This window comes from Giraffa tippelskirchi, chromosome 11 (genome assembly GCF_054371585.1).
Source record: "Giraffa tippelskirchi isolate mGirTip1 chromosome 11, T2T-mGirTip1v1.2.pri, whole genome shotgun sequence".
Lineage (NCBI taxonomy): Eukaryota > Metazoa > Chordata > Mammalia > Artiodactyla > Giraffidae > Giraffa > Giraffa tippelskirchi.
The window spans coordinates 111669099-111695222 of record NC_137285.1 but is presented as its reverse complement, the minus strand read 5'-3'; the positions used below and the strand labels follow the sequence as shown (position 1 = coordinate 111695222).

At 40.7% G+C, this 26124-nt stretch overlaps 1 long non-coding RNA gene and 1 pseudogene across 2 annotated transcripts in view; one reads left to right on the top strand and one right to left on the bottom strand.

Annotated features, from left to right (window-relative positions):
- LOC145526261 (uncharacterized) overlaps nt 1-26124 on the top strand; it is a 129104-nt gene that overhangs the window by 66452 nt on the left and 36528 nt on the right. The window lies entirely within an intron of this gene.
- On the bottom strand, nt 162-4301 carry LOC145526259 (large ribosomal subunit protein uL10m pseudogene; annotated as a pseudogene). The gene has a single exon (XR_014068806.1). The product of XR_014068806.1 is annotated as a large ribosomal subunit protein uL10m pseudogene (transcript).

The window sequence follows — 26124 nt, the reverse complement described above, 5'->3', positions numbered from 1 at the left end:
CTGGGCTTTCTGTTACAGCACCTGGGAAGATATTGGTGTCATTTACTGATTGGAATAGACTGGGCAAGGAGTGGGTTTTAGGCAAGGATATATGGAGAACAAATTTGAGAGGGAAAGAAAATGACAAGTTCAAAGCAATTGATTTTGTTATTCCATTTTTTTTTTTTTAAATGTATTTCACTTTATCATAAAGCAGTGCTTCCAACCTTCCCGTGACATGACACACCCTGAGGGTACAGAATTAACACTCAAAGCACTCTTGGGACCCTAATGAGAAAGCTCTAGTGTAGAAAACCAGGGGAGCATCTTTACAGCTGAAAAGAGCCTGGTTCAGGCCCTGTGCTGCCTCTTACTAACAGCATGACCTTTCACAGGCTATTTAACTTCTTTTCCCCACAGTCTTCCTCTCTGTGAAATGGGGATAATGTGTGAGAAATCAAGGAACTAGCACATGTAAAGTGGTTAGCAGTGAGCCTGGCACAGCAGGCTCTCAACAGATGCCACTCTCAGCACAATTAACTACTCAGCTGAGCTATTCTGGCACATAGGAGCCACAAGGGGCTAGGCTGGGAGGCATGTGCAGCAAGGCACAGTGAACACAGAAGACAGGGCTTCTCCGCCTTGGACCAGCAGCAAGTTGTGCCCCACGAAAAGGGGCAGCAGGTTTTGGTATTTGGAACCCTCCAGGAAGGGCTTTAGGATCTGGTTGGGGAAGACCTTCATCAGGATCTTGTGCTTCCGCAGCCGGTGCCGCATGAGAAGCTTGTCCTCCGCGCTCATAGCCACGTTCTGGCAGACAGCTATCATTCGGTTGTCTCGGAAAACTGCGGCTATCTCCCGACGGAGGAGCCGGATGAGGCCTATCTCCTCCTGCGGGGGGCTGGGAGGGGGTGGCAGGCATCTTGGGTTGACAAGAGGTTTGGGGGCAATATACTCAGTCACAGCCATCAGCTTCTGCCGCTCAAAGTGCATCACACGACGGTGGCGGGTAACAGCCTTAGAGCCATAGCGGATAATCTGGTGGGTGGGCAGCCGGCCCGCCTGGGATAGGAGACCCCCTCGCAACATCCCAGCCACGGCCGCAGCCATCGCCACCGGAAGAACGACTCTGTTATTCCATTTTAATAATGTTAAAATTAAGATGTCTATTGGATAGCAATAGGTAATTGGAGATTTTTTTTTCTAATTCTGCTCCTGACTCTCATGATCATGAACTGGATCATGTGTCTATCTCTAGATCAATTATAGTGGCTGAATGATTGGAATATACCATATTTCAAAAACAAGCTTCTGGAGCTCAGCTGTCTAGGTTCAAATTATGGCTCTGCTGTGTGAGCTTAAACAAGTCACTTCTCTGTTATTTTGTTTACTCATTTGCAAAATGAAGATAAAATAATACCTATCTTATGTGTTTCTTTTGAGGCTTAATACCTAAACCTGTTAGAACATTTCTTGATATATTTAGCACTAAGTAATGGTCAGTAATTATATTGTTATTTTACTCTGAATTTTCCGTAGTTGTGTCAAATGTGGCCTTAGAAGCAAAGAGTGATCACAGAGTGAAATCAGGAATTATTTTTTGGGTTTTTCAATGACCATAAATGCCACTGAACAGGAATGAAGTAGGAGCCAAGAATTTGCAGCCAATAATTTGAAAACAAGAAAGTGTGTGAGTTAGCAAAGCTCAAAACTTTGACAGGAGAATAGCAATTGTCTGAGCGCCTGGGTGTATGGATAGTACATGTATATAAGTACATATAAGAAGCTATCATTCACTCTCATCAGTAATAGATGATACACTACTATTCATTTTCTGCATGTGTGTGTGCTTAGTTGCTAAGTCATGTCCAACTCTTTGCAACCCCATGGACTTTAACCCACCAGGATCCTCTGTTTATGGGATTTTCCAGGCAGGAAAACTGGAGTGGGCTGCCATTTCCTCCTCCAGGGGATCTTCCCAACCTGGGGATCGAACATGCATCTGCTGCATTGGCAGACAGACTCTTTACCACTGAGCTATCACCTGGGACGGAGAAGGCAATGGCACCCTACTCCAGTACTCTTGCCTGGAAAATCCCATGGACGGAGGAGCCTGGTGGGCTGCAGTCCATGGGGTCGCTAAGAGTCGGACACGACTGAGCGACTTCACTTTCACTTTTCCCTTTCATGCACTGGAGAAGGAAATGGCAACCCACTCCAGTGTTCTTGCCTGGAGAATCCCAGGGATGGTGGAGCCTGGTGGGCTGCCATCTATGGGGTCGCACAGAGTCAGATACGACTGAAGCGACTTAGCAGCAGCAGCAGCAACATCACCTGGGAAGCCCCATTCACTTTCTAACCACTATCTGATTAGATTTTCCCAATAACCCTGAAACTCAGGTATTATTATTTCAAGTTATAATGAAGAAAATAAGCTTCAAAGAGGTGAAGTTAATTTCTAAGATCAAGCAGTTGGTACATGGGGAATGAAGTTGAGATATAGACTTAGCTCTGAAGCCCACGAACACCCTTCTCCACTAGCCTGCTTGCCACAGTGCTAAGAGCTGAGCATTACGGGTATTATCCTTCCCCTTATTAGGAGAGGTGCCAGACCACATCCCCAAATGGGACAGCATGGGATATAGTTTTTGGTAAAAACATACAAATAACTTGGATTCTTATGATAAGATAAGCATTTATAGCAATTGGGCTTCCCTGGTGGCTCAGCCCGTAAAGAATCTGCCAGCAATGCAGGAGACTGCTTGCAGTGTAGGAGACCACTTGCAATGTAGGAGACCTGAGTTCAATCCCTGGGTCAGGAAGATCCCCTGGAGAAAGAAATGGCAAACCACTCCAGTATTCTTGCCTGGAAAATTCCATGGACAGAGCCTGCCTGGCAGGAGCCTGGCTCCTCTGTCCTGGCAAGCTACAGTCCATGGGGTCACAGAAGAGTCAGACACAACTTAGCGACTAAATTCACATAACAATTATTCAATGTATTGAGAGGGAGAACCCTCATCACTTCAGAAAGCTCCAAGTGTGTACCTGCAGGATAAGAGATTGGCCCCATCCAGGCCACAGCAGCACCTGGAGGGCATTCTAACTTGACTCTTTCCCCTCAACTCGCCCCACTCCCCAACATACATCTGTCATACTCTAGGAATTCGATTCCAAGGCCTTGGTGTTTTAGATTCAAGTTCCCTCTTCTCTTTCAGGGCTACACTTCTAAAATAACTCCTTGTTCACCATCAACTAAAACTTCTCTCTTCCAACCCCCATTTCTCTTTCTTTATTAGGAACTAAAGAAGTTGTGTGATTGTTGCTACAGTTTCTGGACAACCAAGGACTTGTCTAATTTTCTTCTTGGTGGACAGTTCCCATCTTGAAAGTGAAAGTGAAAGGGCTTCCCTGGTGGCTCAGAGGGTAAAGAATCGTCTGGAGACCTGGGTTCAGTCCCTGGGTTGGGAAGATCCCTTGGAGAAGGGAATAATGGTTACCCACTCCAGGATGATTCTTTCCTGGAGAATTATGGAATTCTCTCTCCTTATGGACAGAGGAGCCTGGCGGGTTATAGTCCATGGGATCGCAAAGAGTGGACACAACTGAGTGACTAACACTTTCACTTTCAAAGAAGTTGTATGATTGTTACTACAGTTTCTGGACAACCTGGGACTTGTCTAGTTTACTTCTTGGTGGACAGTTTCCATCTTAGATGTTTATGTGTATGGATCTTTAATAGAATACCTGTTTATGGGAGAAGAGTAGGTAGAACAAATCAAATTTGGGCCTTTTAGTCCGGTTCTTTTGGTAGAAAACATTTGATTGTCCAAGAGATGAAAATCCTCTAGTCCCCAATGTCCAAGTGACAGTGACAGCAGTAGATTCTTCACTGAGTTCTTATGGAGCTTTTGTTTATTTTATAAAACTCTCATCATTATGCCAGTTGATTCATTCTCATATCCATTCTTATTCTTCCCCTCCCTGTCTTCTACCTCTCTATTTTAGGGCATGATCAACTTCCCAGAAAAAAGCACAGTGTAATTCAGAAGCCTGAATTGTTGTTAAGATTCACTGCATGGTACAGAGTTGCCAATTTATGTTTTCTAAAAGAAAGAACAAAAATTATTAAAGAATTATCCAGCTTTGTTGAGACCTGAGCAATTAGTTTCTTCAGTGTTGCAGAGCCACTTAAAGCATCCACTGCTTATTTGCAGAATTAAAAAGCTTTTGCTATTATTTCTTGTTTAACAAACTTTGACCACACTCAGACTAGGAGCTCCATACAAAAGATGTACAGGCCTGAAAAAAAAATTAAAAAAAAAAAAAAACTGATTAAATTTTAACCAGCTGCTGGGCAGATAGTTTGCCTGAGGCACATTTGTCAGTTTCAAAGGGTCTTTTTATTAATTTTGCATTTTGTATTTTGTTAGTGGAAAGAGCTCCCTCTTTGGGGACTGCCAAAAGCTATAGGCTGCGAATCTTCAAGCAGCCCAAGGACGCTTCTGAGAATGCCAAGTAGATTTGGATTCCCGAGCAATCCCCATTACAGGAGCTTTATCGGTCCTAAAAATATATTAACTTTAGGGGTGAGCTATTTGAATTAATGTTACAGGATCCCTACTGACTCTGCTTTGGTTAACATGAATCCTGCTATTTGCCTGTAAGACTATGTATGACCTTAGCTGTGTGAACTTGAGCAGTTTGCTTGACCTCTCTGAGACTCAGGTTTTTGGTCTATTAAATAATGGGGTGAGAAGTTTATCTCTGTGGTCCGTGCAGCACTGGATTAGCTGGTTTATGACTGGATGGGGAGTTCTGACACAATAAAACACTTGTGTTTTTCTTTTTCATGATAATTATATTATTAGTAGTAACCTGAATTTATTAAAATGTTTGTATGCCCACTTCTGTGTTCAGCACTTTACATACATTTTATATTTATTTTTTCAGAGAAAGCTTCTGAAACTGGTACTATCATTATTCCCTTTTACAGATGAGGCATGTTAGGGTACAAGAGATTAAGAAATTTGCCAACATTTAAATAATAAGTGGCTGAGCCAGGATTTGAAAATAAGCCTGCTTGATGCCAGAAGTTGGTATTAAATAGTCTATTTTTTTGCTCTGAATATAAAGTATCAGCTTCTGTTTCTGGGCTTGAAATGTGCTCTGACTTCATACAAATATTTCCAAATTTCACATTCACCTGGCATTGGATGTGGTGAAAATATTATGCCACATTCAAAAGCTGTCCTGCAAGATTCAGACAGCTCTCTCTTGGCTTAGGCAACTCTAGGCTGAAGGGGACAGCCTGCAGCATAGAGACAATTTGTGAAAAGGAGGCAGAACTCAGGGGTTAAATGGAAAATACAAACCTCTTCTGTGATGCTGGGAATTTCATAAGTTCTACTCAGAACTACTCAGACATCTTCAAACGGCATTAAATACAAAGTAGAAAAGTCTACCCTCAGGCTAGAATTTGTAGACGACTTACCTGCAGCAGAATATGGCTAAATTTCTGCCTGAAGACAAAGAATCAGGGATTATATTTACAAACAGAAGGTAAAAGCAATACATGTATATATAGATTTTTTTTGAATGTATATTTCTTTTTTGTATTGTAGCTTTTCATATATATTTTATACATAAATATATTGTTTCACCAGTGAGACTTTTTAACTTTTTATCCCAAGTCAATACCTGGCGGACTGACTTTTGCATTATTTAATGTCCTTGCCTATTGGGAGGGACAAGGTACTATCAGCCTCCATGTGATCATACTTCTATGGTCTTTAAATTCCTGCAGAGGATTCTTTTACTTCATCTCCAAAAGCAAATCCTATGAGGTATGCTGCCCTATCACGAATGTGGCTTTTTTACTTGCTGTTCATCTAGCTTGGGTTCTTCAATCATGATGACAACCTATTGATTAAAAAGTGTAGGGGAGGAGGCAAATTGCACAAAGCTCTTCTGTGATACTTGGGGTGCAGTGGGCCATGTCCCAAAGGGGCTTGTTTGATTCTTTTTAACTCAACACTCCTGGCCTGGCTTTCTGCAATAATGCTTGGCTCTGCTACTCAGTGTATTATAACTAACAAAGTGGAATGTTTGCTTGAACTGGCCCAGGAGCCCCAGAGAACTTCCACAGCAATGTTAGTTAATGAAAGAGAAACACATACATTTGTAATAACATTTAAAAGTGATTTCATTTAGTAAATGCTTATAGACTTTAAAATAAAAGCTTAGAAAGAAAAGGAAACAAAATGTATTGGACAATCACAAAAATGTAGGATTTCAGGCTCAGGAAAATGACGTAGTTTACACAAGATTATATGGAAAAATATACTGAAACTTAGAGTCTGGTTTGTCATTCTTGACTGAGTTCTCTTTTCACTGCACCTGCAGTTCCCCAAAGTTCTAATTTCATTAGTATCTTGAGTCTATTATATAATAGTAGATTCATATGCATTTAGAATTTCTATGTCGTCACAGTGAGTTAAGTCTTTATCTTAAGTAGTGATCAGTGATAATACTTCCATATCTAACAATGCTTCTAGTCGTGTATCTTTGCTGAGTAACAAATAAACCCCACAGTTAAAACAAGACCTACTTATTATCTCAGTTTCTATGAGTCAGGATCTGGGCATGGCTTTGCTGCATCCATGCTTCACAGTCTCTCACATGGCTGCTATCACAATGTCAGACCAGGGTTATTTTGAAGATCAGTCTGTGGTTGTCAATAGCATTCAGTTGATTCCTCATGGACAGTTGGATGAGGGTGTCAGTTACTCACTGGTGGGATTGCTCCCAGTTCCTTGCCATACAGGCCCCTCCAAGATGGCAGCTTGTTTCCTCAAGGTATGCAAGCCAGCAAAGGATGGAGAGATTGTTAGCTAGACAGAAGTTATAATCTTTATGAGGGGATCATGGAGGTGTCTTTGCCTCAATGTTGCCATATTCTATTCATTAAAAGCAAGCTACTCAAGGAGAGGGGATCTACAAGGTTGTGAATACAACAACTCAACAACTGAACAACTCAATTTGAAACACTTTTCTGCTTATTGTCAAGTAGTTTAGTTCTCTTTTAAACACAAGTTAGATATTGTTATTGTTATTTTAAATAGAAAAGATTTGCTTATTTTTGTTGTTGTTCAGTCTCTTAAGTCATGTCAGACTTTGTGACCCCATGCACTGCAGCACACCAGGCTTCCCTTTCCTTCACTATCTCCTGGAGTTTGCTCAAACTAATGTCCATTGAGTTGATCATGCCATCCAACCATCTCATTCCCTGTCGTGCCCTTCTCCTCCTGCCCTCAATCTTTCCCAGCATTAGAGTCTTTTTCAATGCGTGGGCTCTTCGCATCAAGTGGCCAAAGCATTGGAGCTTCAGCTTCAGCGTCAGTCCTTCCAATGAATATTCAGGACTGATTTCCTTTAGGATTGACTGGTTTGATCTCCTTGATGTCCAAGGGACTCTCAGAATCTTCTCCAGCACCAGAATTCAAAGGCATCAATTCTTCTGTGCTCAGCCTCCTTTATGGTCCAGGTCTTACATCTGTATGTGATTATTCAGAAAAACCATAGCTTTGACTATATGGACCTTTGTCAGAAAAGAGTTGTCTCTGCTTTTTAATACACTCTCTAGGTTTATCATAGCTTTTCTTCCAAGGAGCAAATGTCTTTTAATTGTGTGGCTGCAGTCACTATCTACAGTGATTTTGGAGCCCAAGAAAATAAAATCTGCCTCTGTTTTCATTTTTTCCCATCTATTTGCCATGAAGTGATGGAACCGGTTCACATGATCTTAGTTTTTTGAATGTTGACTTTTAAGCCAGCTTTTTCACTCTCCTCTTTAACCCTCATCAAGAAGTTCTTTAGTTCCTCTTTGATTTCTACCATTAAAGTGGTATCATCTGCATGTCTGAGGTTGTTGATATTTCTCCTGGCAGTCTTGATTCCAGTTTGTGATTTATCCAGCCTGGCATTTTGCATGATGTACTCTGCTTGTAAGTTTAATAAGCAAGGTAACAATATACAGCCTTGACATACTTCTTTCCCAGTTTTGAACCAGTCTGTTGCTCCATGTCCAGTTCTGTTGCTTCTTGACCTGCATACAGGTTTCTCAGGAGGCAGATGGTCTGGTATTCCCTCTCTTTAAGAATTTTCCACAGTTTTTTACGATCCACACAGTCAAAGGATTTAGTGTAGTCAATGAAGCAGAAGTAGATGTTTTCTTAAATTCCCTTGCTTTTTCTATGATCTAAGGGATGTTGTTAATTTGATCTCTGGTTCCTCTGCCTTTTCTAAATCCAGCTTGTACATCTGAAAGTTCTTAGTTCACATAATGTTGAAGCTTAGCTTGAAGAATTTTGAGCATTACCTTGCTAGCATGTGAAATGAGCACAATTGTACAGTAGTTTGAACACTCTTTAGCATTGCCCTTCTTTGGGAATGAAATGAAAACTGACCTTTTCCAGTAGCCATTGTTGGGTTTTCCAAATTTGTTGGCATATTGAGTGCAGCACTTTAACAGCATCATCTTTTAGGATCTTTTAGCAATCACCATATCTTATTGGTTTTCAAAATGTCCTTCTAGGATAGTTTTTCTCTTTATTCTGATACAGTTTTCCTTTTTCCAGATTAGGATATATGAACATTTTTTAGAGGTTTTTTAAAAGCGAATGTCTATTGGTGACAAATATTAATATAAGAAACTTTATTTTATCTATATTTTCAAAAGAAAGTTTTAATGCTTAGACAAACCTAAGTTCACAGTTACTTTCCTTTAACACTAAAGATACTCTTTTTTCTTTGCTTTGTTGTTGTTCTGTTTCTCAGTCATGTCTGACTCTTTGCGACCCCATGTACTGCAGCACCAGGCTTCCCTGTCCTTCACTATCTCCTGGAGTTTTTTCAAACTCATGTCCATTGATTTGGTGATGCCATCTAACCAGCTCAGCCTCTGTTGTCCCCTTCTCCTCTAGCCCTCAATCTTTCCCAGCATCAGGGGCTTTTCCAGTGAATCGGCTCTTTGTGTCAGGTGGCCAAAGTACTGGAGCTTCAGCTTCAGCATCAGTTCTTCCAATGAATATTCAGGGTTGATTTCATTTAGGATTGACTGCTTTGATCTCCTTGCAGTCCAAGGAACTCTCTCAAGAGTCTTCTCCAGCCCCACAGTTCAAAAGCCTCAATTCTTCTGTATGGTCCAACTGTCACATCCATACATGACTACTGGAAAAATCATAGTTTTGACTATATGGACCTTTGTCAAGGTCTTTGTACATCCATCATTTCAGTAAAGGAGTTTATAGTCAGTGTGGTGGTTAATTTTATGTGTCAACTAGACAGGGTGATGCTGTGCTCAGACATTTGGTCTAACTTTATCCTGGGAGTGTCTGTGAAGGTGTTTTTGTATGCTGTTAACATTTAAATTGGTAACATGAATAAAACAGATTGCCCTTCCTAATGTGGATGAGCCCCATCCAATCAGTTGAAGGTACCAGTAGAACAAAAAGACTGACCCGCACCATGAGCCAGAGAATATTCTTCCTGCCTGGCTGCCTTTTAAGTTGGACATTGGTTCTTTTTCTGCCTTCAGACTCAAACTGAAATATCACCTCATTCTTGTTCTGGAAACTGCCAGCCTATGAAGTATTAGAACTTACACCATTGGCTCTTTTGGGTCTCCAGCTTTCAGATTTAGGGCTTGTCAACCTCCATAATTATGAAAGCCAATTTCTTATAATAAAATCAATCTTGTTGTCTCTGTCTCTACACATACACACACACACATATGCTCACGTATAGACACACATACAACCTATTTGTTCTGTTTCTCTAGAGAACCTTGACTAGTATAGTCTGATTATCATTGTGTGTGTGTGTGTGTGTGTGTGTGTGTGTGTGTGTGTGTGAGAGTGATTTGTCTTTTTCCCTGTTCTCTGGCTGGTTTTGTTTTTTCATTGTTGGCATTCTGCTTTACCTGGTATAAATTTTTAAAAAATCTGTCTTAGTTGTTAAGTGTAGTGCTTTCTGTATCTATTGATTCATGTGTTTCATTAGTTAGGCCTAATTCTCACCCACTTTAAAAATATTTATTTTCCATCATATCTCTATTCTCTTTTCCTGGTACTCTGATTAAACATGTGTTAGGCCTTCTCATTCTGTGCATCATATATTTTAACTTTCCATATTTTTGATGCTTTTGGTGTTACACTCTGGGTAATTATTTCATATATATCTTCACAAATTCTTTTTTCACTAATTCTGTCATCACTAATTCTCTCTTCAGTTTAATCATATCTACTATCTATCATATCAGTGAATATAAAAATATTTTTAATAATTGTATATTTTTCTACTTTATACCTTTTCTGATCTGTGTGGCTGTTTTATAGTATTTGATTACTTACTTTTTAATTTTAAAAAATAATTCATGTATAGTTCTCATATCTTTTATCTGATAACTTCAATGCATGAAGTTCCTGATTGGTTTAGCGTATGTTGTCCAGAAATCAAAGGTTATATGCAATCGTATTTTTAAAGAGCACACTCCTAGGGTAGCAGGAGTGAAGGCAAAGGGAGTGAGACATGGAAGAGAGACATCTAAATGAGGATGTGTTACCAGTTGGCTGCCCCTAAGTGCAACTGACTATACCATAGCATATTATTATGCTATATAGTAGCCTCTCAAGAAACCATTTAAACTTCTTTCCAGGATCATCTATCTAGAGAAAGGTATGAGGAAGAATTTTCCCATTGGCTCCTTTTGCTATTGATCAAAGGTTGACCCATGGGGCATCCACAATCCTGGTTTCCCCATGTGTGAACACTGAGCAAGATCCCTCAGTGTTTTCACCTTGGTAGCAACAGGGAATATTCAACAGTCCTGAATATTCACTGGAAGGACTAATGCTGAAGCTGAAGCTCCAATACTTTGGCACCTGATGGGAAGAACCGACTCATTGGAAAAGATCCTGATGCTGGGAAAGATTGAAAGTAGGAGGAGCAGGGGATGACAGAGGGTGAGATGGTTGGATGGTGTCACCAACTCAATGGACATGAGTTTGAGCAAGCTCCGGGAGTTGGTGAAGGACAGGGAAGCCTGGTGTGCTGCAGTCCATGGGGTTGCCAAGAGTTGGACATGACTGAATGACTGAACTGAACTGAACTGAGCAACAAGAAAGCCCTGGGACAGGAATTGAAAAGCATATAATGCAAACATGAGGTGGATCTGCTTGAAGCTGGTCAGAACCCACACAGAACTGGTCATGAGAGCAATGACCAGAATGTGAGAGAGGTGAGGTCAAGTGCACCAGAACTGTTATCTCAGAGATGGGTGAGGCAGGGTCTACATCTGGTATGTGTTGTATCTGCTGATTCTTACTTATGATGGTTTATTTATTTATATTCTTAATCTTTTATTATACATTCTTGATTGCTTGATGTTAAGTTTTGGAAATCCTGGGTAGCCTAAATCAAGGATGCTTTCTTCAAGAAGAAGAATGTATTTGCTTCTTCTGGGAGCCAGAGAGTTAACTCCTACCTGGACTCTTTAAACTCCTTCCTGGATTTCTAGTTTAGTGTGAATGCCCAAGGATAAAAAACTCTGGCCCAAGGCATAGTCCCCAAGATAGAGTGCTAATGTTGGCATTTGGTTCAGAAAAATGTTGCCTTCCATATTTGCATATAGATCATGCTTGTGTGTTTTATCTTTTTTGCCTTTGAGTGGGAGGACCAGTGCTTGGAGATTTCTCTTACTTTCTGAAGCCCAGCAGTGCACTCAATAGTATGTTTTATACAGCACATAGTTGGTGTGCATTGAGAGCACTGCTGACTATCTGACTGCCATAATTTTGAGAGCCAAGTCACCTTTTCTTGATCTTTTTCAATACTGGAAAGGATGGGAATTACAGTGGCCAAGGAAGAAGTTCAAGAGATGGTAACAGATTTTTGATCCTATTCTAGATATCAATTTAAAGTCTGTGCTTGTGTTCTCCTACCTATTACAGGGAATATGCTGAACCATTTCCTTGGATGGCTGGGTTCAGGCTGGCCTTGGAAAGGAAATGATCAAAACTAGTTTCTGCAGGCTTCCTGCAAGTTTAGCCCAGATCCTGCTGGGGCATTAGCCATGCTTGACACTCCTTCTCTGCAGGCTTGGCTCTGGAGCAGGTGTGTTTTTAAGACAGTGATGACCACAGGTGTGAGTGATGTGTGCAGACAAGTGTGAGATAGGAAAAATACAGGCTTCAGCGGCACGGCCAGGTGTGTCAGGAGCTCATGTGGCCACTGAACCCTGGGAGGTTGGGCTCTTCCTGCCAGAATAAAGTGGGGTGAGCACAGAGGGGGAGCACAAGCCTTGTGAAGATGAATGAGGGGCTGTTAGACCGAGAAGATAGAGGTGGGACATCCCAAACACTCCAAACTCTCCAGGGGGAACTAAAATTGGAGGAAATGGAGGCAGAGCAGCTTGGCTGAGGTAGGAACATCTGGTCAAGAAATAGATGATGTGCAAAGAGAATAAGATTAGGCAAAGTGTTAGAGCTGTAAAGAGACTTTCAAAGAGACTTGAGTATCACTTAGTCTAGTGCTTTCAACCCAGGACTCCTACCTCTGGTGGCACAAGAAGTTTTTGTCTAGAGTAAGGGCATGCCTTTGAGTAACACTGAATCTCTAATGAGAATGTTACTTCATTTTCAGATCTACTTTAATTCTCCTATTTACCAAGAAGAAAGCTTTAGATTATTGTCACTGTGTCTTTAACACCTCTCTGACAGGTGCTGTTTTCACATTTTTACAAAACAAAAAGAATTTGACAGGCAAAAATGCCCAGCTGGAATTTAATGACATTGTTGTGTATCATTGAGGTTTTATTTTTATTTTTTTCTTTTTGGTTACTTTTTAGACTTGTTAAGTGAAATGACAGTAATAAAAAGTTTCCTTTGACAATAACTTTAATTGGCTTTTAAAAAGAAAAATATTAAATAAAATTTAAGGAAATTATTTAAGGAAAATATTAAATAATATAGGTGAAAATTAGATATGGCACAGTTGGAAAGATGGTATGAGGATGACTAAGAATTAGGAATACTAATCTGGTGCAATCCTCTGATTTTATGGTTCATGCACAGGAGAATTAGAGAAGACATTACCTTCTCAGGGCCACACAGCCCATTAGTATCAGAACAGGAAATGCAAACCAAGTTTCCAAACACCCCATCCATATCTCTGTGCACCATCCCAGGCTATATTCCTAACTTTAGCAACACAGAATAAAGCAGTATGGGAGGTAGAGCCAAAAGTAATAAGCCATGAAAGTGAAAGTGAAAATGAAGTCATTCAGTCATATCCGACTCTGTGACTCCATGGACTGTAGCCCACCAGACTTCTCCATCCATGGGGTTTTCCAGGCAAGAATACTGGAGTGGGTTGCCATTTCCTTCTCCAGGGGATCTTCCCCACCCAGGGACTGAATCCAGGTCTCCTGCATTGCAGGCAGATGCTTTATCCTCTGAGCCACCAGGGAAGCCCTTAGTGCTCTGAATAAGCCATAGTGCTCTGAACTAACTGCCGATGAAAGTGAATAGAAAGATATTTTGACATTTAAATTAAGGCCTTTTGTTTTTTGCCAGTTTCCTCTCTGCTTTCTCTTGCTCATTTTAATAGCACTAGCCTTCCCTTCAGAGAAGGCAATGGCACCCCACTCCAGTACTCTTGTCTGGAAAATCCCATGGACAGAGGAGCCTGGTAGGCTGCAGTCCATGGGGTCGCGAAGAGTTGGACACGACTGAGCGACTTCACTTTCACTTTTCACTTTCACGCGTTGGAGAAGGAAATGTCAACCTACTCCAGCTTTCTTGCCTGAAGAATCCCAGGGATGGCGGAGCCTGGTGGGCTGCCGTCTATGTGGTCGCACAGAGTTGGACATGACTGAAGCGACTTAGCAGCAGCAGCAGCAGCAGCCTTCCCTTACGTATGCACTTCCTCAAGAAATGATATGAAGGTCCTTAGTTACAAAATGCTTGTGCTTTTAGGAGAAATAAGAGGATTGCAGTTATAGCCAAAGTGTTAGAGTATTTGAAGGAAAAGATTCTCTCTCTGACTTCCAACTAGAAAGGATTCTCCTGGTCTTGGCAGTGTTGAAAATAAAGGAAAATGCTATGTGAGTAAAGATGATGGAGAAGGAGGTTCCAGACTCTGTCTCTCAGCCAGAAGAAGCCTTGAGGAGCTCAGACTTCAGATGGGTTTGTGAGATCCAAGAGCAGAGGGTTTCTGCTTCTCTGGCAAGGCCAAAGAGATGAACTCGCAGCTTTGAGGTTGTCAGAGAGTTCCCAAACCCCAAAATGGCTCAGAAGTAAAAGGGATAGTCACCCTGTAGATGGGAATGGGGGATAGGTTTGCAGTGGCAGCAGGGAGTTACCAATGAGGATGAAATAAGGTGAGGAGGATCTCAAAGATTAGTTGAATTGGGAGGGGGGTGCGGGGTGTCACATTTCACAGCTGATTTGGTGAATTGAAATTCACATCTGATTTAAGAAATAGGAATTACAGTGTGTGTGTGTGTGTGTACACGCACTCAGAGTGGAGAGCAGCTAGTTGCTAAATCCATAATTTGAGTCAACTCAGAGGATAAATGGATAAATAGGATTCCAAAAAGCAGAATCTCTAGAAAGGAATTGGCGTATAATCAACCAGTGATTTTTTTTTTTTTTCAGTAAAATGAAAGAATAAGTTTCCTAAGAGAAGTTCAAACAAAATGCAGTGGGAGCTCAAAGGAAGGAGGGACTAATTCTCACTGGAGAGACAAGAGCACTTTCTCAGGGAATTGGTCATGTTGCCCAGACTTGGACAGATGAGGAGGGAAAACACTCTGACTTGCAGTTCAGCCTCTGCAGAGGCAGATGCCTGGTGTCCAGGAGGTGCAAATAAATCTGATGTAATGGCCTGATGCCCCCTGTCTTCTATCCCCTTCTGTGCTTTTTGTAGAGGTAGGATGGTTTTTGGACGTTGGTCCCAGAAGAGGTTATAAGGCCAGGTGGTAAAGGGACTTCATAGTTCAACAAGCCAGGGCTCAAATCAGTGGTCTCTCTGAGCCTCAGTTTCCTTATCCAGAGAATGAGAACAATATAACCTACCACATATGATGGATGAGAAAAAAGGTTAGATAATAATAGACCTAAAACCTGGGAAATAGTGCTTGGCATTCAGCTGGGTTCCAGTAGCAATCGGCTTTTCTTCCCTCTCCTCCCACAGAGGAGAGACTTTCTCTCATCTCTGTATCCTTCACTGTGTCAATATAGTGCCTTGTACATAGAAGGGGCAATGAAGAGTTTCTTGCTTTGACTTGCTCCTATTTAAAGAATATAAATTGGAGTATAGCTGAAAAATAGGCAAAGTAAATCAGCACTGGTGCATCAGCCCACTGTTAGATGAACAGATCAGAGAAAGTTTTCCATTTAGCCATGCGGTTTTTCTCTCTTTGGCTGTCAGTCAGCACAAAGGTAATCCCAAGAATCAAGGCACTGAAAAGTGAATTTCTGGCTGAACTGATCACAGCATTCCTGACATCATACAGCTGCTGCTTTCCATAATCAATGCCAGAGCTTAGTTTATTCACCTTATGAGTCCCTCGTGAAATTCCAAACCCAGTACCTGACGGTAACATTTCCCCTAATTGATGCATGTTTGCTCTGGGAATTACATCCTGTTTGATTAATTTTGGGCTTGATTTCCCTCCTCCTAGTGCTATGATTTTCATGGCCAGAGCTGTTCTTTTGATGCTTTGCATGTGGTAGAAGGAGATGGATCTTTGGGTACTGAGCTGGGTCCTAACGCTGCCCTCCTAGCTTTGAAGGAACACTTCCTAGGAAAAGACTGGGAAATGATTGACCTGGTGGGTCTTGGTGGGACATTTTCACTTATGTTAGGAAGAGAAGAAGAGTAACACTGAGCATCAGACAGTGGGTTAGGCCATTTGTGTCCAGAATTACATAGCCATTATGTAAAATGAAGAAACTGATACTCAGAGTAAGAAAAATCATAAACTTGGTAAAAGGTAGAGCTTGTGTTCAAGTTTCATGTTCTTTGCCTTCACCAAAACTTGAGAAAAAATTAAAGTAGGATAGTTTTGTAAAAACTTAGATTCTTTTATAAAAGAAAATTAATTGTTCATCACCACTTTTAGCTCTCTGATGTATTTTCTTGCTATCTTTCTTTCCATTTGCATGGTTTTAGATACAGTTTTGTAATTGCAGCATTTGAAACATTATTCTTCAAGTCGTTAAAGAAATATTTTCTTAGCAATAGTTTTGCCAGAGTTCTCAGAATTAAACTTTTTGCCTCCATTTATTGAACATTGGACAGTAGTTAAGGAAATTCTATACATAGAGACCGGAGACGGCAATGGCACCCCACTCCAGTACCCTTGCCTGGAAAATCCCAGGGACGGAGGAGCCTGGTAGGCTGCAGTCCATGGGGTCACAAAGAGTCGGACACGACTGAAGCAACTTAGCAGCAGCAGCAGCAGCATACATAGATACTTTCTAACGTGCAGATCTTAGCAGACCCTGGAGACTTGTTTACTTATTACCGCCTGCAGGGTATAGAATATAACTCTCTCACAGTGATATGATCCTGTTGTGTCTTTCTGCCAAGGATTCCCAAACTATAACTCCTTTTCAGCCTCTTCCCTGGATTTCTTGACTGACCTACCTAGTCTTGTGTTTTACTTCCTGAATGTATGTTTGTGGTTCTGCAAGAACCTTTAGCCTCTTTTCAGCAAATAACCCCACTTTATTTACAGTGTAGCAGAAAGCTCCGTGACTCTGGGCAAACTGCTTCAACTCGCTTAGCTTGTTTTCCCAAGGTATAAACAAAGGGGATATTATATATATATATTTTTTTTCACATGTATGTAAAATATATACACGTGTGTTGTTTGTTGTTCAGTTGCTAAGTTGTGTCCCACTCTTTGCGACTCCATGGACTGCAGCACTCCAGGCTTCCCTCTCCTTCACTGTCTCCTGGAGTTTGCTCAGACTTGTGTGCATTGAGTCTGTGATGCCATCCAACCATCTCATCCTCTGTCATCCCCTTCTCGTCCTGCCCTCAATCTCTCCTAGCAGCAGGATCTTTTCCAATGAGTCGGCTCTATGCATCAGGTGGCCAAAGTATCGGAACTTCAGCTTCAGCATCAGTCTTTCCAGTGAATGTTCAGAGTTGATTTCCTTTAGGATTGACTGGTTTGATCTTGCAGTCTGAGAGACTCTCAAGAGTCTTCCCTAGCACCACAATTCAAAAGTATCAGTATATAATATTATATATTATAGGCCTGGCAGTATATCAGTCAGATAATGCGGGCATCCTGCCTACAACAATGGCCACATGTGCTACTACAGGAAGACTCAGTGTCCTCTCCTGGTCTCTAGCAGCTTAGGAAACCCCAGGGTGCAAAGATCCCCATAGGATCCAGGGGGTGAAAAGATAATGGATATTGTCTGCCAACAATCAGCTGTTTGCTTTTTTTTCCTTTGTTGTGTTTTTAATTTTTTTAATTTATTTTTTTATTGAAGGATAATTGTTTTGCAGATTTTTTTTTGTTTTCTGTCAAACCTCAAGTTGAATCAGCTATAGGTATACATATATCCCCTCCCTTTTGAACCTCCCTCCCATCTACCTTCCCATCCCACCCTTCTAGGTTGATACAGAGCCCCTGTTTGAGTTTCCTGAGCCATACAGCAAATTCCCATTGGCTATATATTTTACATATGGTAATATAATTTTCCATGTTACTCTTTCCATACATCTCACCCTCTCCTCCCCTCTCCTCATGTCCATAAGTCTATTCTCTATGTCCGTTTCTCCACTGCTGCCCTGTAAATAAGTTCTTCAGTAACATTCTTCTAGGTTCCATATATATGTGTTAGAATACAATATTTATCTTTCTCTTTTTGACTTACTTCACTTTGTATAATAGGTTCTAGCTTCATCCACCTCATCAGAACTGACTCAAATGCATTCCTTTTTATGGCAGAGTAATATTCCATTGTGTATATGTACCACAACTTCTTTATCCATTCATCTGTTGATGGACATCTAGGTTGCTTCTATATTCTAGCTATTGTAAATAGTGCTGCGAAAAACAATGAGATACATGTGTCTCTTTCAATTTTGGTTTCCTCAGGGTATAAGCCTAGGAGTGGGATTGCTGTGTCCTATGATGGTTTTATTCCTAGTTTTTTAAGGAATCTCTATACCATCTTCCATTGTGGCTGTATCAATTTACATTCCCACCAACAATGCAAGAGCGTTTCCTTTTCTCCACACCCTCTCCAGCATTTATTGTTTGTAGACTTTTTGATGATGGCCAATCTGACCAGTTTGAGGTGATATCTCATTGTAGTTTTGATTTGCATTTCTGTAATAATGAGTGATGTTTAGCATCTTTTCATGTGTTTGTCAGCCATCTGTATGTCTTCTTTGGAGAAATGTCTGTTTAGGTCTTTTTCCTACGTTTTGATTGGGTGGTTTGTTTTTCTGGCATTGAGTTGTATGAGCTGCTTATATATTTTGGAAATTAATCCTTTGTCAGTTGTTTCATTTGCTATTATTTTCTCCCATTCTGAGGGTTGTCTTTTCACCTTGCTTATAGTTTTCTTTGTTGTGCAAAGGTTTTAAGTTTAATCAGGTCCCAGTTGTTTACTTTTGTTTTTATTTCCATTACTCTAGGAGGTGGGTCATAGAGAATCTTGCTTTGATCTATGTCATTGAGTGTTCTGCCAGTGTTTTCCTCTTAAGAGTTTTATAGGTTCTGGTCGTACATTTAGGTCTTTAATCCGTTTTGAGCTTATCTTTGTGTATGGTATTAGAAAGTGGTCTAATTTCTGTCTTTCACAGGTAGCTGTCCAGTTTTCCCAGCACAGCAAGAGGCTGTTTTTGCCCCATTGTATTGTCTTGCCTCCTTTGTCAAAAATAAGATACCCATAGGTGCATGGGTTTATTGCTGGGCTTTCTATCTTGTTCCATTGGTCCATATTTATGTTTTTGTGCCAGTACCATACTGTCTTGATGACTGTATCTTTGTAGTATAATCTGAAGTCAGCAAGGTTGATTCCTCTAGCTCCATTCTTCTTTCTTAAGACTACTTTGGCTATTCAGGGTCTTTTGTGTTTCCTGTGAATTGTGCAGTTTTTTTTCTAGTTCTGTGAAAAATGCCATTGGTTATTTGATAGGGATCTCATTGAATCTGTAGATTGCATTTGGTAGTCATTTTCACAATATTGATTCTTCCTATGCAGGAACATGGGATATCTCTCCATCTGTTTATGTTGTCTTTGATTTCTTTCATTAGTGTTTTATAATTTTCTGTGTACAGTTCTTTTGTCTCCTTAGGTAAGTTTATTCCTAGATATTTAATTCTTTTTGTTGCAGTGGTGAATGGGATTAATTCCTTGATTTTTCATTGTCAGTAGAAATGCAAGTGATTTCTGTGTATTGATTTTGTATCCTTCAACTTTGCTAAATTCACTGATTAGCTCTAGTAATTTTCTGATACTATCTTTAGGGCTTTCTATGTACAGTATCATGTCATCTGCAAACAGTGAGAGCTTTACTTTTTCTTTTCTGATCTTTTTATTTCTTTTTCTTCTCCGATTGCTGTAGCTAGGACTTCCAGAACTATATTGAATAATAGTGGCAAAAGTGGACACCCTTGTCTTGTTCCTGATCTTAGGGGAAATGCTTTCAGTTTTTCACCATTGAGAATAATATTTGCTATAGGCTTGTCATATATGGCTTTTACTATATTGAGGTAGGTTCCTTCTATGCCCATCTTTTGAAGAGTTTAATCATAAATAGGTGCTGAATTTTGTCAAAGGCTTTTTCTACATCTATTGAGATTATCATATGGCTTTTATCTTTCAATTTGTTAATATGGTGTATCACATTGATTGATTTGCATATATTGAAGAATCCTTGCATCCCTGGAATAAACCCAACTTGATCATGGTGTGTGAGCTTTTCAACGTGTTGCTGAATATTGTTTGCTAAAATTTTGTTGAGGATTTTTGCACCTATGTTCATCAGTGATATTGGCCTGTGGTTTTCTTTTATGTGTGTTGTCTTTGTCTTGTTTTGGTGTCAAGGTGGCCTCATAGAATGACTTTGGAAATGTTCTTTCCTCTGCAATTTTTTGAAAGAGTTTTAAAAGGATAGGCCTTAGCTCTTCTCTAAATGTTTGATAGAATTCTCCTATGAAGCCAGCTGGTCCCAGGCTTTTGTTTTTTCAGAGATTTTTGATCACAGCTTCAATTTCAGTGCTTGTAATTGGGCTGTTCATAATTTCTATTTCTTCCTGGTTCAGTCTTGGAAGATTGAACTTTTCTAAGAATCTTCCCATTTCTTCCAGGTTATCTATTTTATTGCCATATAGTTTTTCATAATAGTCTCTTATAATCCTTTGTACTTCTGCATTGTCTGTTGTAACCTCTCCTTTTTCATTTCTAATTTTGTTGATTTGAGTCTTCTCTCTTTTTTTCTTGGTGAGTCTGGATAAAAGTTTGTCAATTTTGTTTATATTCTCAAAGAATCAACTTTTAGTTTTATTAATCTTTGCTATTGTTTCTTTCATTTATTTTTCATTTGTTTCTGCTTGGATCTTTATGATTTCTTTCCTTCTACTAATTTTGGTGTATTTTTTTATGTTGTTGTTGTTGTTCTTTTTCCAGTTATTTTAGATGTGAAGTTAGGTTGTCTATTCGATGTTTTTCTTGTTTCTGGAGGTAGGATTGTATTGCTATAAGCTTCGCTCTTAGAACTGCTTTTGCTGCATTCCATAGGTGTTGAGTTGTCAAGTTTTCATTGTCATTTGTTTCTAGAAATTTTTTTATTTCCCTTTTGATTTCTTCAGTAACCTGTTGGTTATTTAGAAATGTATTGTTTAATCTCCATGTGTTTGTGTTTCTTATATATTTTTTCTTGTAATTGATATCTAGTCTCATAGCGTTGTGGTCAGAGAAGATGCTTGATATGATTTCAATTTTTGTAAATTTACTGAGGTGTGATTTGTGACCCAAGCTATGCTCTATCCTGGAAAATGTTCCATGTGCACGTGAGAAGAAGGTGTATTCTTCTGCATTTGGATGGAATGTCCTGAAGATATCAATGGGATCCATCTCATCTAATGTATCATTTAAGACTTGTGTTTCCTTATTAATTTTCTGTTTGATGATCTGCCCATTGGTGTGAGTGGGGTGTTAAAGTCTCCTACTATTATTGTGTTACTGTCAGTTTCTCCTTTTATGTCTGTGAGTGTTTGCCTTATGTATTGAGGTGCTCCTATGTTGGGTGCATAGATATTTACAATTGTTATGTCTTCCTCTTGGATTTATCCCTTGAACATTATGTAGTGTCCTTCTTTATCTCTTATAATCTTCTTTATTTTAAGGTCTATTTTGTCTGATATGAGGATTGCTACTCCAGCTTTCTTTTGCTTCCTATTTGCATGGAATATATTTTTCCATCCTCTCACTTTCAGTCTATATGTGTCTTTAGGTCTGAAGTGGGTTTCTGGTAGACAGCATATATATGGATCTTGTTTTTGTATCCATTCAGCCAGTCTGTGTCTTTTGGTTGGAGCATTTAATCCATTTACATTTAAAGTAATTATTGATATATATGTTCCTGTTGCTGTTTTCTTAATTGGGGTTGATTTTGTAGATCTTTTTTCTTCTCTTGTATTTCTTGACTATATAAGTCTGTTTAACATTTGTTGTAAAGCTGGTTTGGAGGTACTGAATTCTCTTAACTTTTGCTTGTCTGAAAAGCTTTTTATTTCTCCACTAATTTTGAATGAGATCCTTGCTGGGTACAGTAATCTTGGTTGTAGATTTTTCCCTTTCAGTACTTTAAATATATCCTTCCATTCCCTTCTGGCCTGCAGAGTTTCTGCTGAAAGATCAGCTGTTAAGCGTATGGGGTTTCCCTTGTATGTTACTTGTTGCTTATCCCTTGTTGCTTTTAATATTCTTTCTTTGTGTTTAGTCTTTGTTGGTTTGATTAGTATGTGTCTTGTCGTGTTTCTCCTTGGGTTTATCCTGTATGGGACTCTTTGCACCTCTTGGACTTGATTGACTATTTCCTTTTCGATGTTGGGGAATGTTTCAACTATAATCTCTTCAAAAATTTTCTCATACCCTTTCTTTTTCTCTTCTTCTGGGACCCCTATAATTCAAATGTTGGTGTGTTTGATATTGTCTCAGGGGTCTATGAGACTACCTTCAGTTCTTTTCATTCTTTTTACTTTATTCTGCTCTTCAGAAGTTATTTCCACCATTTTATCTTCCAGCTCACTGATTCATTCTTTTGCTTCAAATATTCTGCTATTGATTCCTTCTAGAGTGTTTTTAATTTCAGTAATTGTTTTGTTTGTCTCTGTATGTTTATTCTTTAATTCTTCTAGGTCTTTGTTAATTGATTCTTGCATTTTCTCCATTTTTTTCAATGTTTTTGATCATCTTTACTATCATTTTTCTGAATTCCTTTTTAGCTAGTTTGCTGTTTCCTTTTCATTTATTTGGACTTCTGTGTTTCTAGTTTGTTCCTTCATTTGTACAGTATTTCTCTACATTTTCATTATTTTTTTTAACTTACTGTGTTTGAGGGCTCCTTTCCCCAGGCTTAAAGGTTGAATTCTTTCTTCCTTTTGGTTTCTGCTTTCTAAGTTTGGTTCAGTGGTTTGTGTAAGCTTCATATAGGGTGAGGTTTGTGCTGAGTTTTTGTTTGTTTGATTTTTCCTCTGATGAAGGCTGAGTGAGGTGGTAATCCTGTCTGCTGATGATTCGGTTTGTGTTTTTGTTTTTTGTTTTCTGGATGAGGCCTCCTGCACAGGGTGCTACTGGTGGTTGGGTGATGCCGGTCTTGTATTCAAGTGGTTTCCTGTGTGTGAGTTCTCACTATTTGATACTTCCTAGGGTCACTTTCATGCATTGGAGAAGGAAATGGCAACCCACTCCAGTTTTCTTGCCTGGAGAATCTCAGGGACGGGGGAGCCTGGTGGGCTGCCGTCTATGGGGTCGCACAGAGTCGGACACGACTGAGGCGACTTAGCAGTGGCAGCAGCAGGGTTAGTTCTCTGGTAGTCTAAGGTCTTGGAGTCAGTGCTCCCACTTCAAAGGCTTGATCCCACTCAGGGCTTGATCTCTTCAAGTTCCTCGTATTCCTACCATTGGCCTGCATTCTGCTTTCTCCCGCATTGAGTATTGCTGTCTCTGCCACTCAGCGGTTTTTGTTGAATATGGGATGAAAGAGGGGTAGAGTGAAGCCTTAGAAGATGAATGGGGGGACCACACTCTCCAGACCCACCCTTCAGAGCACCGGGGAGCCCTCAGAGCAGGATACCTAGCACTGATACTGTGAGGCCCGGAAGCCACGTAAGACTGACAGATGATCTTTTAACCTCCTGCTGCTGTACAAGAGCCCCAGACGCTGGGTGCAGGGCCTTTGGTTCTGAATGTGAAATAGAGAAAGGCTGTGATGTGACAGCACACACAAAATGGCTGGTCTTGAGAGGTGGTGCGAGGAGGGCCAGGAATTCTACAACAGCTCCACCATTGCAGGGAGTCCCCAGACCCAGCCCAGGTAGGGGGAAGCATTTACCTAGCAGGCCCTTGGCCTTGTCTGACTTTGGCATTTGCTGCTCAAGATTAATGCTTCAGAAAGGTTCAGCCTGGTGCTTTGGCATCCCAACTGCCCTCTTTCCCAGTTCTTGAACCTATTATAATACTCACGGAGCTGTCAGCCCTCTCTGACCACAGTTAGACTGCTTACAGGGGAAGAAAAAAGGAACTCATCAAAGTTGACCAAGAGCTTGGAAAACTGCATTTGAGATTCTTTGGAGTATTCATGCTCATGCTTTGATTAGGAGTAAGTAGTCCTGAGCTTCAAGATGATATTCTTCTACACTTAAACCTGAAGATTAACAGGGGCCATTAAAAATGGTGTGTAGAGAGCTCTCTAACTGTGCCCTGAATAAAGACTGGAGGTTCACAGGCCAAGGAGGAGTAGCAGAGGAGGAAGGACCACTTACCTAGTCTGCAGGGAGCTCACATTATAATTTGAGAAACCAATAGTAGGGTTAGCACACAACCTGGTTTGCCTAGGATGGTCCCAACTTATGTCTCTTATCCCTGTATACTTATTAATAGTGACCTCTATCACTCTAGTAGAATAAGGCTCTAGTATGAATAAGGTATTCATAAGTGAATGTTCTGATAAGAAGAAAAAATGTTCCAAGGGCTTGGGACAAAGAAGTTGTGCTTTTCAGGATTTAGGGAACCTCAGGATGTCTAGAAGAAGACTTGCAGCATCCTAGTAAGAGAGGGAGCCCAGGGGCCAGAGCTTGTTTGGCATGTAACTGACAAGGACTTGACCTTGTCTGATAGGAGCTAATAAAATGGACGCCTAGTACCACTGATGACCAACACTTGTGATGCAGGTCTGCCCCATTGGACCTCTAGCTTTCTGTACACTGGTGCCTAACCATTCTCTTGGCCATTGTAAGAGATAGAAATATGTTGTCCTGCAGGCATTCAGTTTAATGTACCATCCTTCATGTCTTAAACAAGGTAGCCAGGTTATTGCAGTGTGGGATGGGAGTGGAAGGTGGTGATGAGAGATGGAGGATGAGATGTGTGTGCAGCCATTGGTTCTGTTAAGCTGGGCCCTCAGATCTGCTCAGAGCTCATGTGATTTTGATTTGTCTGGACACAGGATAGTCAGGGCTCCCATTGATTAAGGACAAAGGAGAAAGCAAAGCAAGCATTGTTTCACTTAATGCAAATTGAAATGCCCAGGAGGACCGTAAATATATTCTGTGGAACTAGAAAGGTCATATCCTGTTCTCTGAGAAAGAGGGGAGGCAGTGAGGCAATAAGTCACATCTCTGTGAGGCATATCTGAGCAAGCATAGATGGATAATGGAAGAACTAAACCCACTGTGGCTTTCCCTAATGCCTTTTAATTCCATCAGTTGGCATATCAATCAATCAACTAATCAATCCATCAACAAACATATATTGAGGACCTACTGTGGGCCAGCCCTTAGGATGGATAGTAAATATGCAAGCCACGGCCCCTCTTATCAAGGAGCTCCTTATCCAGCTGGGAAGATGAGTAGACTATGCCAGCCCTTGCCTTCCCCAGCAACTATTAGCTACAGGCTCAGCCATATTCTGGAGAAGGCAATGGCACCCCACTCCAGTACTCTTGCCCGGAAAATCCCATGGACGGAGGAGCCTGGTAGGCTACAGTCCGTGGGGTCGCTAAGAGTCGGACACGACTGAGCGATTTCACTTTCACTTTTCCCTTTCATGCACTGGAGAAGGAAATGGCAACCCACTCCAGTATTCTTGCCTGGAGAATCCTGAGGACGGCGGAGCCTGGTGGGCTGCCGTCTCTGGGGTCGCACAGAGTCGGACACGACTGAAGTGACTTAGCAGCAGCAGCAGCAGCAGCAGCAGCCATATTCAGTCCGTAGCCCAGTTCCTACTGGACAGGAAATAGTGAGTTAAAGGCTCAGCTCCCCCAGCATACAGGGAAAGCCTGAGATCCAATGTGCTTAGGGCTTACCCCAGACCATTATTTGCCCTTTAATTGAAGACTACTCCCAATTCCTCCTCATGCACAGTTTGGCCTCAGCTTCCATTTAAGCTTGACAGTTTTTGCAGAGGCAACATGACTTACAGGTACAAGACAACATGTGGGCTTTGGACTCTGGTGATCCTGGTTTGAATCTTGCCTCTGCCACTTTCTAGTTGTGTTGATCCAATACATAAAACTTTTCTGCTAAAAGGAGATGATAATATGTCACCTGGAGGATGTTGTGAGGAGTGAATGAGGTAACTGGCTATAGAGCCTAATGCAGAGAAGGGATCCATCTGATGGTAGCTACTAGTGCTGTTAGTAGTAGTAGTACTAATAGCCAAAATAGTTGTAGTTGTTCTTGCCACAGAGTATGGATTCCTGCTTTAGTGAATAAGGTCTGTTACACGTTTGTGGTCTTTCCAGCTTCTTCCCATGTGGCTAGATATGTTTTCTTCAGATGCAGTTTGATTTTCTCTTCCAAATAGACTGATCAAAACATCAGCTCTG